The 17,838-nt window shown below is 35.9% G+C and overlaps 1 long non-coding RNA gene across 2 annotated transcripts in view; it reads left to right on the top strand.

Moving 5' to 3' along the window:
* The window catches only part of LOC138223134 (uncharacterized), a 35,834-nt gene extending 23,829 nt beyond the window's left edge, over positions 1-12,005 (top strand). For both annotated transcript variants that reach the window (XR_011181647.1, XR_011181648.1), the window contains one exon: positions 11,936-12,005. This is a non-coding gene — a long non-coding RNA (uncharacterized lncRNA). The remainder of the gene's footprint in view (positions 1-11,935) is intronic.
* The last annotated feature ends 5,833 nt before the right edge of the window (positions 12,006-17,838 follow it).

Here is a 17,838-nt window from a genome sequence, read left to right as displayed (position 1 = left end):
AAAGAGCACACAGAAACTTACTGACCCCCTGTGGTTTGCATACAGAGAAGGGAAGGTAGTAGATGATGCACTGCTCACATTCTTAAATTTGATCTATCAGCATTTTGATCTATCAAAGGCATTGTCTGTTGATTTTTCCTCTGCTTTTAACACAGTACAAAAGCTGTTGGTTGCAAAGAAACTCTCAATGAACTTCAATTTAAACAGTAATTTGATAAGATGGGTCCTAGACTTCTTAACAACCATTTCCCCACTTTGACCCATTTATCTGTCACTGCTGCACTGGATCACTACAGGGCTGCATCTTGTCCCCCTACTGTACATTCTGTACACTAACAATGTAAGAGCAAACACACAGATAGACATTTCATTAAGGTTGCTGAAAACACAGCCCTGGTCAGTTAATTAAAGAACCCAGAAAATCATCATGGGCCCATTCTAAATGATAGTACTATAAGGTTTAGCGAGATCTCTTGGAGGTTAAATGTTTTGAAAACAAAGGAACTGGTCTCTGATTTTAGGAAAAATGCAACCCCCAACCAACTATAATTAACGGTAAGACTGTAAAAATTATAAGTGACCACAAATAGTTGGGACTATTAGTCATAGACAAAAACCTGAGAAGGGACTAATTTGACACCACTTATAAGAAGGACAAAGAAACAAACTCAGCAATTTTAAGGAAGATGGAACTATATTTGCACTTTTCTACAAATCATTTATTGAAATAACTGGCACATACTGTCTCTCTTGTTGATTTGGCAACATCAGTACTATAAATTGTAATGGGCTGGAAATATTCATACCAAATAATCGGGGAAAATCCATTGAATGTAAATATCCTCTTCAAATAAAGGTTGTAAAAAGGCCAAGACTGTTATGGAGTGTGTGTCTCACTCCTTGCATTGTGAATTTACACAACCCCGTCATCTCAGAGGTGTAAAAGTAATAGATGCAAGAAATCTTTCACTCTCTCTAAAATAATGTAAATTAACTGATTTCCTGTAACCCTATTATATTGCCTTTTCTATTGGTATTGTATGCATTCCTTGTTTAATTGGACTATTCCCTAAAACAAATATCTCTTACAGACTAATAAAGCTTGAATTTATATAGAGAGATTCCACTGGGGGTGTGATCATCATATGGGTCCTTCAGTAGGCGGGCCTTGAGACAAATGTTCCCCCAAAACAGTGATATGTTTTACAGCACTTTTATTTAAATACACAACTAGGTCAAAAGAGCAACAAATAAAATACAAAAGCCCTGCTTATGGATGGAGCTTCTAAATCACTTGATTGAACTAAATATCAGTGCCTCCAACACGCAAATCAAGATATCTTGCCTTATTGTTTTGGAAGAAGGAAAAAAAAACCTGTCATCAACCGACTTTGCATTTTCGTCGGGTTTCCCTTTTTATTTTTTGCCGTCTGTTTTCTTTCTGTACATGATCATTCACTTCCGTTTCTCTCTGTGTTCTTTTCCATCTCTTCCTCCGTTTCGTTGTCTCGATATTCTTTTCTTCTCCTTCCTTCTCAGTCTCTGAGCGGTCCTTTTCATATAGCACACAGATTAATTTGTTTTAAAGGTTATTCTCTCCCTATAGTAACACGAGACTCCAGAAGCAGGTAATAGGTAAGCAGTTAGGATATCCCTTTTTGTATCAGCACCTCTTTGGAAGTGTATAAGCTTCCTGTGATATTTATTTCTTTCATAAGTGGGTTATAATAAAATATTTTTTTCTACTCACACACCGCATTGATTCAAGCGTGTATTGTATTCTTCATGTTCACTCTTGTTAATCTGTTCTGCTGCTGGTTTATAATGTCTCAAACAAGACATACACCTGGATCAAGTTCTAGACATGATGTTACACCACCATGTCACGTCTCGGTTTCTGTCAACAGCCATCTTAGTGCGGTCAAAAATACTTAAAAATTCCATGACCCGTCCTAGAAAGTATCATCCTTCTACTATCACACCCCTATGGGCATCACAGGCACATATCACAGTTTTACTGCTACTATCAACAAATACACAGAATTTGTAAAACAGATAAAAACATGGCAGACAAATAACCAACCAACAGCCAACAGTATAGACCACTTTATTGTACAACACTTTCTATTGTCATTACATTTTGTACTCTGAACGAATCACAAACCTTCGTCTGTGAAATTCATCAAGGTTTCTTCAGTATCCCCAGTATCCATGTGTCTTTTCATGATGCAGACATCTGAAAGCTGTCACTTCTCCACTGCTGTCAGAGGGGTTCTCAATCTCTCTAAATGAACATAAAAATTCAATTATTAATTCAACAAGCTTTGCACAGGATATCGGAGAGGGGACTCCAATTACATTGAAAAGTACATAAAACAAATACAAAAATGATTAATAATAAATTTAGTAAAATAGTGAAAATGTTAATATTTGCCAGCTGGAGGTTCATATTATACCTTTTTTCAAAACATCGTGTCACCTTTTGCTCATCATTGGTTTTGAAGCAGCATTTGTCTTTATATGATTTGTGATCTGTCCATAATTGTTCTATTGTATAGTTTATTAATGAAGGCAAATATATCATACTTACAATGAATATGCAGTTTATCTTCAGTTACTATCCACACATGGAATTAAAGTATCTAGCCTTTATAATACATACACACAAAAGTTAGATTTCAACATTTTCAAAAATGATTAACATAAAGGCTTCCTAACTTCACTCCTTGTAGTGCAATGCTTTCTAGTTTGGTTTCAGCAGAGCTCTCACTGAGTTAAGTGATAACTTTAACCAGCAAATACATTTCTGAGATTTATCTTTATACTAGATATTAAGATAATATTGAAATGTAATACACAAGCCAACATTTTCACTTTTTAAGTGACCTTCATATCAGTTTAATAAATTATTATCTAATTCCAATCAATTAATCGAGGGCTCAGCTGGAAAGAGAACCAGACGACAAAGTGATAATGAGCATCAGAATATAAAATTCTGCTTTATGCAAATCTATATAATATCCATGTGTTGCATAAGTCAGTTTGACTATTACTTTTATGTCAACTGGCATAATTATTGCCGCTTAACTATTACTGCAGGTTTAGATTATTCTGTTAATACAGTGAAGTGCAATGTTTTTGTAATATTCAGTCATTAATGTCATTGTGTGATAGTATACCATTTTAAAACATGACATAGTGTTGCATATATAAATGTTCTATGAATGTTAGAACATTATAAACAATTTTACATCTGACCTAACCATGTCAATCAAACATCTAGCAACACTGAAAATAATTTTAAAAGGTTTTTGACTAGCTCAGAGGCTATATTACAAATGTGATAACAAAAACAAAAACAAAAAAAAAAAGTAATCATCATCAGTCCAGTATGGCTTACATTGAAATATTTTAATTAAAGATATTTTCTTTACTTTTAAACAAGCAAGAAAAAAAATGGTTCAAAAGGAATATTCTCTACTTAACTCCCTTCAACATTCCCTGACCTTACAACATGCCAAGACTTTGATGTACATGCCTGAACTCCCCAGGGAAAAAGGCCGTCCCCAAGCTCTCACTATATGTGCTCTATGTGACAAACTGACAAAGGGACACAAAAGTATTTAAAGCGAAAAAAAAAACCCCACAAAACTACACAGAATGGGTGAGATGTCCTTTTTCACTGTCTTCAGCTGCTTGTGAAAAGTGTGTTGATTTATCCAGAGAACAGAGGTTCAGATGCAGATATTTCATTCCAATCCAGTTTTAATTTAAATATAATTTACAGAAATGAATGACATAAAATAAAATAAATAAAGAAAATATATTGTAGATTATATTTCATTTACGTAACGGATTGTCATGATTGGCTATATGGATAAGGAAGTTGGAACACCATTATATTGAATCAAGAGCAAGCTTAGAGCTCAGGTCCCTCTTGCTCATTTCCATGATGAAATCCACTAAATGTTGAAAGCTTGAAAAATGTGACTAAATTAATAAAACATTGAATCCTGGCGTGCCCTCATAGATACAGATGTACTAACACACATTTATAATTAAACTGCAGTACAATTATTGTACTGAGGAATGATAAAGGCTTTTATAATTGCACACCTGGAGTCTATAAAAGGCCCGAAGGTGAAGAGCACTGTTGTGTCCCAGATGTGAAACTGTACATACTGTAAAATGAAAACCTCCATGACTGTGGTTCTGAAGCTACTTGCTAACTGGAAGATATCATACCCATCATACCCATTTCAACTAAACCATTCCCCAAATGATCTGGGGGTCCCTTAGCATCCTCTAAAATGCACATACCAAGCAAACCTTCTCATTTCAATCCACAGTCTGGACCAGGAAGAATGAAGGGCAGACACTGCACTTCATGAAGTGCAGAACAATTAGCATATAGTACCACAGGAGCCAGATAAGCATTAGAAATATGTTTTACTGTAATATGAGGAGCTCATAATGAGTGCGAGTCTCACAATTAGCTCTCTGCCTTTTGCTCGATTATCCGAGTTAGTGGAAAGTGGCCACAGCTGGTGAGTGAACAGCAATATCTAGGTCGCAGGGGATCATTCCCTCATGTGGAACATCTTACTGGATGAATCTCATGGGAGCACCATACTTGGCTTTTGCATGTTTTTCTTGTGCGATCCTCAAAAAATGTCCTTTCATGTCTTCCTTAAAATATTTCCCTGAACTGCTAGGCTTAATGGAACAAACTCACAGCTCTCTGACTTGCTGGGTAAAGCTTGTAATGATTCTGTAAGAATTTATGATTCAGGACATAATATAACCCTTAAAAAGTATAAAGAACTAATATACTACATTAATAAAGTCTGCAAAGATCATATACCTATACTGTATACTGTACCGCAATGGTGATATATAATTATGATTACTATTTGAAGTAATATTCTGTGTTGGGGTTATTTTAGTATTATTACACTACAAATTGTAGTTTACCTGTAGATGCAAAGATCAGGGGTGCCTTCATAACTGCTGGTGTTCGTTTCAGTTGGACTCTACTTTGTTGAATCATTAATTGAACTAAGAAGTTATTTTTGCAAGTTGTGTTTTAGGAGCTGTGAACAATTAAACAGTTGGAATTGTTCCTTTTATTGGGTCAGTTAAGGATTCAATTAAGTAACTGAGAACTCAGCTCTTTCTGCACTTCTGTTACTTCACTCTAAACATGCAAATGTGATAACTGAAGAGCAACGTCTGATGTGCACTGCACTGGAGTGTTCATGATTTCTCTCTTCTTTGGTAGATTTCTTCAGCTACAAACCAGTATAAATTGCACCTTTATTCTGTTTCACACCTTGAAGTTTGTTACACAGCTTTCTGGTACCAGTAGGCAGTAAAGTGAGCATCATGATTTGTGATTTTAGTCACATACTCATTCTGACTTGTCTGTAAACACCTCTGTATTCCCTGCAGAGTGACCTTTTAGGAATAGGTGGACAATTCCAAACCTTCTGACATGTGATAGTTTGTGAGTTCAGATAAGGAAATAATTATTTTTGAACTTTTAAAAGGATTTTTTCAGGTTGGATGCCTGGCATTCACTCAATTGAACAGCTTGCTATCTTTTTTATCTATGCTGGCTAATAGAACAGTGGTCCTCTTACTGTATGTTCTATATTTGAGTGGTATTTAGATGGTAGATTGTATCATTGTTAAAGCAGCAAAAATAAGTGAACTCCTAAGATAACAATATCCCATTAAGGAGAATATCTGTGTGTATCCTGTTGGTATCTACATCTGTCTTACATCAAGACAAAGAGAACTTGGCAAACTCTTGTTGATTTATTTTACTGAGAATAAAAAGAATGGAAACAGACAAAGGATTAAATAACAATAGTACAGCTTTACAAAGTGACATACTGTAATAGCCTCAAAATGACAGCAGAGAGTTACGGTATATAGGAAAAAACAATCTTTACTAAGAAAAGTAACTGAAACATTACAAATTCCCTCACAGTTTTGTTTTTGTCATGAACCAAAACTATTTTGGAATATAATAATATTTAAAATTATTTGTCAGCTGAATGTATAAAAGGACCTTCAACTCATTATATATTTTTATGAGCTACATCTACAAAGTGTTATTAATCAGGTCTTATATATTTTTTCCAAAACATTGGTAACGTCATTTTATAACAAATATAAGAACTGTAGGTGGGCCTTCTTACTTCATACCTGCTTTTAGCCATGTTAACCATGTTTAAATGTTTTCAGTCCATAAGAGAATTCAAAAGGTTATGGGACAAGGTTACTGTACAATCCATAGATGTGTTACCTGGAATACACAATATTAAATCTGTTGTTGAACATACAGGTAATTCATCCTTTTAAATGTTTAAAATGAACCACAAACCTAGTTTACCTGTTCTGTTTATTTTGTTTGGAAATAAAATTAATGTTAAGCCAAGACATTAACAAAATTCTTTCTTTGATTTGACTTGTGTCTTTTGAAAAAGATCATCTTAGTGTACAGATCCCTACATAACCTTTTCTTGTCTTACTTGACTATACATCTGGTGTTTTGACATTTGCTAAAAGAAAAGCAAGAATATAAAATGGATTCAATCAGGAAAAAACTCAAGTATTGATCTTTTTTGCTGTTTAAATTCTGCAGTTTATTTCGTGGTTAATGTTATTCTACATTGGTAAATGTTTCCTATAGCCTTAGGGTTAAATAGTGCATAAATTTTAGTGCACAGTGAAAAAAAATTCATTCAGTTAAGTAAACGGTATCACTTGTAATATAAGTTGATTCCAAATATTAAATGTAATGCATGGGGGGCTGTACTATAAATGATCCCACTGTAACTGCTGATGAAAATAATGATTTAGAACTAGACTTGCATAAGTCAAGATAACTTTGCAGACATTTTTAGAAGGGAAGTCGAATTATATATAAGGGAACAAATATATATTGTATATATATACAAAGCATCAGAAAAATTGTCCTCCTAATTATGAATGTATCTTTGTAGACCAATGAAGTGTACAGGTACATATTTTGGTTTATAACTAAATGTTTTGATATTATTATGATTCATTGATTATTCATGACAGACTTACTGTACATGTGAGTGTTGCATAAACCTAATTTGTTTCATTAGTAGAGCACAGTAAAGAGGTGATATAACCCGTTGAATGTCGAACCTGGTGAAACTCATGAAAGAGAAACACAGAAAGAGTCAGTATGCTTTTCTTGCCAAGAGAATACTGAGTTCCACTAACCAGAAATCCTTTTTAGTAATAAATCAACACTTTGTGTTACCGACCCTGAAGGTGGACATCAGCACATGTGGCACAGTCATGCAAAACGACATGCTAATTGCTGTGAACAACAGACCAATTAAAGGGGAGGTTCAAGTGTGAAGGCCTGGGCAGGAGTTTCTAGTCACTGAAAAACTACACTTATAGTGATTAATGACAAGCTGACATTATACCACAATATTAAGTCCTGGGACCTAATTTCCTATGGATTCATCCAGGCGTGACAACATTCAAGCAGGACAATGCACATCCTCATGGTGCTCTTGTAACAATATTTTTCTTTTGAGATGAGACCGGGACACTGCTACTATGAGGCTTACTGAATATTTGTGAGATTAGCTGGGGCATCTAGGATATAGACGTACCGTACGTTTATCCAGTAGCTATGAGAGGAAAGGGACTGAATCCCAAAAGGCAACATGTAGAGTGTACATCACAGATGTTCAGCTTGCATTGCTTCCACTGGTGGGCAGACCTGCTACTAGCCTGTGACTTTCACACCCCCTTTGGATGAGCTTTGTTGATAACAAATGTTTTTCAGCAGTATAAACTTTCTAATGTCATGTCTCTTCAATAATATTCCTTATCCTGATAATATCTTTGGGGATATATTCATGTTAGCAACTAGTAATTATAAATGGTAACATGTTCAAAAGATTAGATGAAGGTTAAGGTGTGTAAATGTTTACAGGTACAGTATAAGTGATTAGTTCACACATTGCAAGGATATTTTACAACATGCTTCGGGTTGCCATGCTCGTTAATGCAATCCAGGATTTGTTTTTATAAATACATTAACTGTAAGTATCAATATGTGCTCACATCACTGGTCCACAAGCTGAAGCTCAGCTTTCTGAAATATTTATCCATAAATGCTGTAGAATAACAGTGCATACAGTTTGACCAAATTAAAACACTATGACACTTGCAGAAAACAGAAATACTGCTGGTTTCTGTATCACACTTTCACTTTAGACAATACCAAGCTGTTTTCCCTTCACCTAACAGAGCAGAACCACATTATTTTGATTTGCAGCTAAGTGGGAAACCATTAAATAAAATTATCATTGTCAAACCACAGCTACATAATAGGAGGATCCAGCAGAGTCTTCTAAAAGCATATGCAAAATTGGGGTAAATGGAAATTTATTTTTGCTTCAGTTATTAGGTTTTTCCTTAACCATCACAAAGATCAATTTACATTATCAACATTGCTTATTGTTTGCAGCATTTATTTTGCACTTTACTTCTATAATTAAGCTTGTAGGAATGCTAACATAATTATTCACTAACCAAGTCATTTAAAATGATATATTTGAAGTAAAATAGTGAGTTAAGCAGTGCTTTGCTATATATTTGTTAAAGACATCCAGTCATTCATGCCAGGCCTACATTTCTATGCTTGTTCTTTATGAATCACCTAACCTCCTGACCCCAGCTAACCTTTATCATGTCCTTGCTGCAAAATTAATTATTATGTTTATATTGTAGAGCCAATAGAGCAGCCCACACTCCTGGTGATCAAGAGGGCACATTACAGCCTACGCCAGCAACCAGCTGTGATCAGCTGGGCACAATGTGCCAGGACTAGATAAGAGATCTGGATCAATCCCTGGATATTGTAAATATTGTAGATAGCTGGACAATGTACAGATTTTGTTGTAGTGGGAATGTGCAATCATTCTGAGGAGTCATTCTTGGATTTTCTGCACCATAGTGTGTATCACATATCTGCTATGCATGAGTGTTAAGCAGGTAGGGTGTGTCATGGTGTTTTATTGTTAGCAGAGATTTATTACAATGGGTTTGACAAAAAAAGTATTAATTCCATTCTGGATTCTGTTACTGGTAGAACCCTGTTAATCATGTATAAGTGCTATAATATGTTTATAACTAATATTATTTTTTTATGAACATACTGTATCACTTGAGGTAAATACTGGAATTCACATCAACAATAGTTGACATTTTTTATACAGTACCTAATAGTTTGTATTTCCTCTTCTGCTTTCTATGGAGCAACAATTTATACTAATGCAGAGAGACCCCCAAATATTTATTGTTTCTGGTTCTATAGTGCATGTTACGTTATGCCAGTCCTTTGTGAAAATGTACACAGCACATTAAACTACAACAAATACTATTGGTTCATATACCCCCTTTTCAGTGTAGATTATTTTTACATTACATAGTGTTACATTTTATTTGTATTCCTTCATATTACATGGCAACACAAGTTATTTCCTGAAAGAGCACTTTTCTAGTTACTCTAGTTAAAATAAAAGCAATTCTGAATTCTATATGATATTATATTGTTTGCATCTTACAATATAGACATATCTACCAATACTATAAGCCAATAAGTCACTGTTGCTATTATCAGGTCCAGGCTCCATGTTCTGTTTGTAAACAAAGGCTATAAACATGTTCTGTTTATAAACAAAGGCTTGCATGGCAGTAAAGGATCATAGTACAATAGTTGTGAAAAAGATATAGAGCAGAGGGCTTCAATATAAAGTCATACAAAGCAAACTGCTAAATTAATTAATGATAAGTTAAACACACTGTTCACTTAATTAAAAACTGAACTATATCAATTTGATATCAAATATTGCACTAACACTCAAATTACGATCTTGATTTGGTAATTTAATATTATGAGAGCAGATGTCTGGGGGTCTGGGCTATAATTCCCCAAAAAGGATGAACAATGAATACTTCCTCAAAAATAGCACAAAGCATATTCCAAATTGTACTTAAGCTGTTAAAGTACTGAAGGCAGGCATTTGGCATGGTCGGATTCTAATTTTATTTTTTTTACCTTGGGGGTTACAGACTTATGCAGCTGGATCAAGAGGTTGAAATTTCATTTTTTATTTAGGTTAGAAAACTATTTTTTGATTAATTAGTCATTATATTTCCTATATATTTTATTTATGTGTGTATACAATATTAACAGTATGAAACCACTGTGAAATCACTGTGTAGCAGCAAGGCATATTACACTAAGGATAAGTGGTATGAAAGGTTTCTGAAAACCTTTGTCCTTCAATAGACACTAACCCCAGTGCAGTTTAGCCCTGCTGACTTCAGCTTTTAGAACACCATTTTAGATGAGCCTCTGAGCAGCATGTCCCGACTCTAAAACAAACAAGGAAAAAAATCAAAACTTTGTACATTTGCAGTGATGAAGACCCCAACAGGCATCTCTTTCCCTGCCACATGAAGGAGAGGCCTGTCTGAAACTCTTGCTGGAGGTCACCTGTACATCATTCTGAAATGACCAACCAATGAGGACCTAGGGGAGGAGAAGGAATGACTTTTCACTTGATGGTGTCATAACCAATAACAATCTGTGAATACTGGGTTCAAAAGGTACTGCACAACTCACTTTTTCTACTCCACTCTCTGATTCAAAACCTGGAAAAGACTCGACCATGTGCAAAAAACCTTGTCCGACTGAGTTATAATTACAGAATTCAGATTTTGTAAAAAAATTCTCCTGCATCACAATGACTGACATTCTTTCCCCCCTTTAATTTCCAATCAAATGTCTGAAAAGTAATGAATACTATGTAAACACGAAAACTTAAATCCCTCTGATAATATAATTCAAGTTTGCATGCTCAATCTTCTTTTTCTTCTCTATTGTCTGTGCAGCTCTGTTCAAATGGTTAAGGTGATTTGATCCTTGGTATGACTTAACCCAGATTAAGCACTTTTTGTACCAGGCAGACATTATAGCCCTGATTTTTAAATCATGTTACTTGTAAGAACAAGTGTGGTTGAATCTCATAACCAGACGTCCTTGATTTTCACAGCAATCCCAGGAGATATACAGGATGTTTTGCACTTTCTAAGATGGAACAAGCTAAGACTTAACAAAGGCTAAAATGCGTTAGCGTAGCCTATGTCCTTCATCTACCAGTGTTTTCATAGCAACATACAATGGTTCACTTCTCCAAATGTTAGTTGTGCAATACCTCATTATTTACACAAACAATATCCATTTGCTGAATTGTTATAGATAAGTTGAACATACCACAAATGTGCATAGCTAAAGCAGTGGAGTGAATACATTTTTCATTGATTGTTTTTCAGTTAACATAATGGGAAAAAATAGTGTATGAGTACAATAGTTTATTCTTCTTATATTGATCTTCTTAGCTTGAGGCATTTTTATAATAGTAGGTTAAAATTACAGTTAATCGCCTTAACAGGATGCAACTGAGAAGCTTTGCTACCACTAATTGGGTTTTAATTTAGGCTGAATTAAAGAATTCTTTAACACTATACACTGTGCTATTATACATTCTATCTTTCTCATTTGAAAATGGGAAACTGTTTTGAACTGGCTGAATATTGTGACAAACTATTGATTTTGCACAAATTAGTACCATACTAGTATTAGCTATGAATCATACATTCAAGAAGCATATCCTGACTAACCTACCAGTCCCATAAACCCTCCAGACATTTAGCTCATGGATAAAAGGGAGGAGGTTTATTTATGGGTCCCTGGAAATAGTCCAGCTCCTTGGAAAAGATCCATAGGATCTTTTCTGGCACAATAAACCTTCTTGTGACATTGCCAATATGGATAATAATGCTTCCTTTCTCCCCTTTCTTGAAGGAGTTGTACATGTCTTCCCTCAAGCCAAAAACATTGGTAAGCTCTAATGTGAACAAAGAAGGAAGCCCAGCACATCATCACAGCTGCTGCCAGAACTACAGCTTTGAACTGGTACTCTTTTATGAGGTTGTAATTCTTCCAAAATAAAAATATACCCCTAACCCATTTTAGCTTTGTATTTTGCAGGATTGACAACTTTAGAAAGGGGGTTCCCAGTTTTGAAGCACTCTGTGCAATAAGGTTTCTCTAATGGTGCCTTTTTCCACCAGCATGAGATCTTTCAAATGCTATGACCAACATTGCCTGGGCTACATCTTTGTTGACTATCGTCATCAGTTTTCCATCTTGACAATAGGAATGTAGGACATACTGACAGAAATTAATTTAAATATATCATGTGCCATTCAGGCCTTTGGATGGCAACTCTTCCTGCATTACTGGCAGATACTCCTGGCCATCTGGGCAGACTGGGCAGAAGCAATAATGGGCTGGAACACTTATAGTCAGATGCAGAGATAGCTTGTCTGCTCTCCAAGGATTCCTGTCAACCCAGGAAGTTGAAGAGAAAGGCGTAGCACTCTCCATTACTTTTGATAAGCCCTAAAAAAAAGCAAATTTTTATATTATGGTGTTATTCTGTATTTTTCTACCTAAACAAATAATAAAACACTAGGTACAAGGAAACTTTGAGCATGTGAAAACAAGTGTTTAAAAACAAAATATTTTGCATTCCTGTCTTGGACTGTTGATTACTTTATATTCAATTTGTTTACTAACAGTAAGATACTGCATATGTCTTAAGAATGCTAAGAAAATTAGAAGCAAATATTTGGCTTCAGTCTTTATTTAATAGTTTTCGAACACCATAAAACTGTAATGTTGGAGTAAGAAATGAAATGAGGCAGCAAAAACTGTTGGAAATGTGGTTTAAAAAGAAGCTGATGCTGTTCTACATTTTGGGGAAATCTAATTTATTTTTATACCAAATGTTTATTTATATGTTAGTTTTATAAATATTGAAGGCATAGAAGGATCAGCAGGAAAATTTAAGAATGTAGAAAAGGGAGAACAGTAAATCCATGCTTGCATTAAAAAAATGGTGAGGTCAAATAAATATTCCTAAGGATACTGTGGGCTAGACCACAGGCCTATATCACAGTCCAGCTATGCCAGATGATTACTTAAAGATGTAGAATCAAGCCTTCTGCAGTGTAGTATTACAATGATTGTCAAAATCCTTATTTGCTGCGGTAACATTTTTTCCTGTTTAAAGTGAAAGAGAAAGAAGAGTCATTGTTTGGAAAGAGCAAAGTTAGCACAACTGGCATGTTCATATCTATATTTGTGAAGATAGACCTTTTTCTTGTTATTGTTTTAAAAAATATTTCAACAAAAACCCATGCAAAAGTTTAAAAAAATCCTATGAACATACCAAATCCCTTCTATCATCGCCTTCCAGTCTCATCTCAGTGGTGCATTGCTCCTCTCCAGGTTTCAATAGTGCCAGGTAAGAGCAGATCATTTCCTGTTTAAACTGGAAAAACAAGAAAAAAAATGATGCCAATCTCTGGAATCACCCAACACATACTGTATGTAAAAAATTACCCACAGCAACCCTTGTATGTAACATACAAAGGGACTAAGAACCAGTTCATGGTTCAGGCTTAAATACATATGATAAAGCACATTTAAATGACTCATTAGATGGTTACAATTTGTGTCGCCAGAATTTACATACTTTTTATAATCCTAAATATTTTCCATGTAATGGCTTAATCTGCCAAGGCCTTGTTCAACATATTGCATTATCTTTTTTTTAAGGATTATATTATGCCTGTAAGAAAGAGACATAAACAGGCAAAATCAATCTTCTGAGCTTAAACAGATTGTGAATTGGGCTATGCATATAGTAGATGGCTTTGTCCTGCAGGGAACTCCATAGACAGATTATAGAAAGAAAACATAAATATAATAAGAAAGATGAATTTAGAACCTAGGATTGTGATTGCAAATCTTAGAACATGTGAACACCATCATCATTAAAAATATATCTCAGAAATGAAATCCCTTTGTCTCTCTATTGTGATGAAGAGAATCCAAAATTGCCTGTAAGGAGTTCATAATTATAGAGAATTAGAGAATGGGCTTGTCATGCTTTCTGCAACTTTGTGCATCTTACTATTGAATGCAGAATTTTAATTAAATGTGTAATTATGGGTCCAAAAATGCAATCTACAATGTCAGAAAGCTACCTCGGTTTTAATCATACTGTACCTTGAAGACTGCATGGTGTGAATGACTGGACTCAAGAGGATGCCAAAATCAGGAATGTCAGGGTCAAACCAAACATTGGACATAATGCAAAGGTGCAGGAATACATTTGGCTGTTCAATATACACTGGCATCCCTTTTCACAGTCCAATTTTGAATTTCTAGGATGCAATTTACTCCTAACCTGTGGAGACAGAGGAAGTAGGAGTGGGAATAGATGCTCACTTTTGAGGCAGTCAGGATGGTATCCCAGTTATATGATCTCTCATTTACTCAATTTGTGAGTATTCCCAGAATGTTTTTAGATTTGTACCTGAGAAAAGTTTTTAAATTCTCAGCTTCCTTTCATATGGAAATCCCATCACAATGCCTGGATAATGAGGCAGTGAGTGGTTGGGTTGGAGGAAAAGATTCTTCTCCTCTTAGACAATGTTAGAGCCCATAAAGTGGAATTTGAACAGCTGTCTTCAAACATAAAAGTGGTTGTTATGTCACCAAGGATAACATAATTTATTCAGCCAATAGACCAGGGCATTATTGCTAGTCAGAAGGCCTATGCTTTGTGACACACATGTTGATGAGAACACTCAGTCTAGGATTTATTGAAATTAATTACCATGTTAGACTATATATTGATGATTGGCACTTTCTTGGACAAAGAATGAAAACGGAAAAGAAAAATATCTAGGTGTGGTGCATAACTCTTAGGGTTTGGAAGACATGGAAATACACAGCAAACTAGTCAAACTAGCAAAATTGGCTGGATTAAAAAACATATGAGACCATGATATGGAAAAGTTATCATCCTAAACATAGACTCATATAGTTAATCACATTCATATTTTCAAAGACACGTAAATATGCTTTTGCTATTGTGAACTAAACGTTTTCAAATACATGTTTTAAATGATAGTTTAACTTTCGATATTTATTATGTGAATATACTGTAGAAGTTTTACACTCAAAGATCCTTTGGCCAAACAATCCAAGTCTTCTGGACTGACCAAACGTCTTTAAGAGTTTAAAACTACATGCTGAAAATGGAGCTGGGCTAGGTTCATGGCAGTGGTCCAATCCTTCAGCTGGCTGGCTTTGCACAGGGATGTCCCAGTGAGACAGAGAGTGGGAGAAGACTTTTTAGGTATTGCTGAAGAGTGAAGTTAAGTGTCTCTCAAACTTTGGTTTTCAAAACAGTCTATGCACAGTCTATGCTGGTCTGGCAGCAAGGGAGAACTCTTTCATTGTTCTTTTAGCTTTACTGAATGTGCTGTGATATTCAGAAGGTCATCAAAAAGCTCAAATGTCCTACTTTTGTAAATCAGGCAAAAATAACAATAATAACAAAATTATAATAACAATAGGTTTGTGAAATACAAGATTTCTTCTGTTGCAAAAAATATTGCCAGAATTCTTTTACATATGGTCTCACGCTCTTGGTTTGTAATGTCAAATGACCAGGTAAGATGGAGAGACAAGAGGAATGAGGAAGCAAGATGAGCTGAGCTCATGTGCTAAGAAGTAATAGCAGTTACTAGTCAAACCAAGAGTGTGCACCCTTAGGAACTTATCTAGCAACCTTTAAACAGAGAATGTATGAATTGTGTATTTCCTGTGCTACCCGTACCTTGTGAAAAATCATCAGGTGAAATCATCAGGTACCAGACTGAGGGGAGCAATGATGTGCAATCCATCCTTAGGGAGTTGAGAATGGATGCAATTCTTTTTACAATGTTCTTATTTGTGTTACAGACATGAAATATGTTCCGTATCGGAGAGGCCCTTTCAGCTGTATTCTTAGCTTTTTAAAAGGCAAAAGAAAGGAATTTCAAATAACACTTAAATCTTAGTTTAAGAATATGCACTTCCACTACAGTATATTGATGGTCACAATTCCTTTAAAGTTCACTTTCATGTGTAATATTTTATATTTTAATATATCAAGACATCCATCCATCCAATTTCTAACCACTTTTTCTAATATAGGGTAGAAAGGGAGCTGGAGCCTCTCCCAGCAAGCAATGGGCCCATGGCAGGATACACCCTCGATGGGAAGCCAGTCCATCACAGGGCAAACACAGACATAAAGCCGTGGGCACTTGCACCAGGGCCAGTTTTCCCAGAGTTCAATTAACCTACCAGCATGTCTTTGGACTGTAAGAGGAAACTGGAGCACCTGGTGAAAACTCCCAGGCCCCAGCACTGCGAGACAGCAATGCTAACCAATGTGCCGCCCTAATTTTAATATATCCATCAATAAAAGTGTATTCTGGTGCCAGAGCAAAATTGCATTGTGAAAGAATTAAGACTGTAAAATATTGCACTACTTTATAACACATGCTTATGTTTTTGTGTCTAACAGGAAATTTTAATTTTACTAGGAAATTAACACAGTTTAAAATTATGCTGTTTTTATACTCTTGGCTTTTTCATACTGTGATATCCACGGGGGAGTGTTTATATCTGGAACCTTTCAATATGCGAGGTCATGGGTTAACAACACCCCAGATGACGAATCCTGTTGGTACTGGCAGTGGGGTGCCGCCTTAGAGGGAGTCAGCTCACAAAAACACTCACAAATAAGTGGAAAGGGAAAATAAATCTGTTACCCAGTGGCCAAACACCTCATTCCGAAAAGGCAACTCAACAGCCTTTTTTCAAAAATATCTGTTTCAAAAACAAATAGAACAAGCCCAGTTTCCAGAATGCAGGATGCTAAAGAAACAACTTACTCTTTCTGTTTGAAACCCTTATTTAACCTTTCCTTGTAGTTCAATCAATGACATCATCATTGAGTTTCTGGAAAATGTAATATTTTGACCTTGGTGTTCCCTGCCAAGCCTCTACAAAATACATTGCACTTGTGTTGATGTGCTGTCAATGATCCTGCCTCTTACAGTATGGTGTTACACACCCAAGTACATTCTTGAGAAGCTATAATAATTTCTCTGCTTTTCTCCAGATCTGTTTTCAATCTCAACCTGGAAAGGCTAAAAGCCAGCACATTGCCCCAACATTCTTTTTCTGAGTCTGATGCATCACATGAGCTGGGCATGTCCTGTGACTAAAGGTGAAACTACATCCCAGGAGGCAGAACCTGAGAGATGCAAGTACTGACTTAACTGCCGATTCCTTCTTCATAACATTGAAATTATTTTCTCGAGGGAGCTATTTTCTGCTCACTAAATCAGAAAAAATTGCTTCCAATCCTGTCTTGGATGCATATGAGGGCATGGACTGAGCATGGGGCGGAGCAGTGGCTCCGTGGTTAAGGATCTGCACCTGCGGCTGGAAGGTTGCAGGTTCAAATCCTGCAGCCGGAAGAGGAATCCTACTCCCTTGGGCTCCTGAGCAAGGCCCTTCACCCCAACTGCTCCAGGGGCGCTGTACAATGGCCGACCCTGCGCTCTGACCGCAGGCTCTCTCCCTGTCTGTGTGTCTCATGGAGAGCAAGCTGGACAATTCCTTATGCAAGAAATTGTAAAGGGTTAATAAAGTGATGTTGAAACCACACTATGCATCTGGTTCAGGCGTGGACAGGATCATTCTGGAAGGTGCATTGAGAGGTTTATGCCATGTTCTGGGAGAAGGATCTTTCCAGGTTTCAATGAAAACACTTCTCAGCCATTTTCAAT

Source organism: Lepisosteus oculatus, chromosome 15, assembly GCF_040954835.1.
Source record: "Lepisosteus oculatus isolate fLepOcu1 chromosome 15, fLepOcu1.hap2, whole genome shotgun sequence".
NCBI classification, from domain to species: Eukaryota; Metazoa; Chordata; class Actinopteri; order Semionotiformes; family Lepisosteidae; genus Lepisosteus; species Lepisosteus oculatus.
Note: the sequence above shows the minus strand (reverse complement) of the source record. Positions and strands in the feature narration are given on the sequence as shown.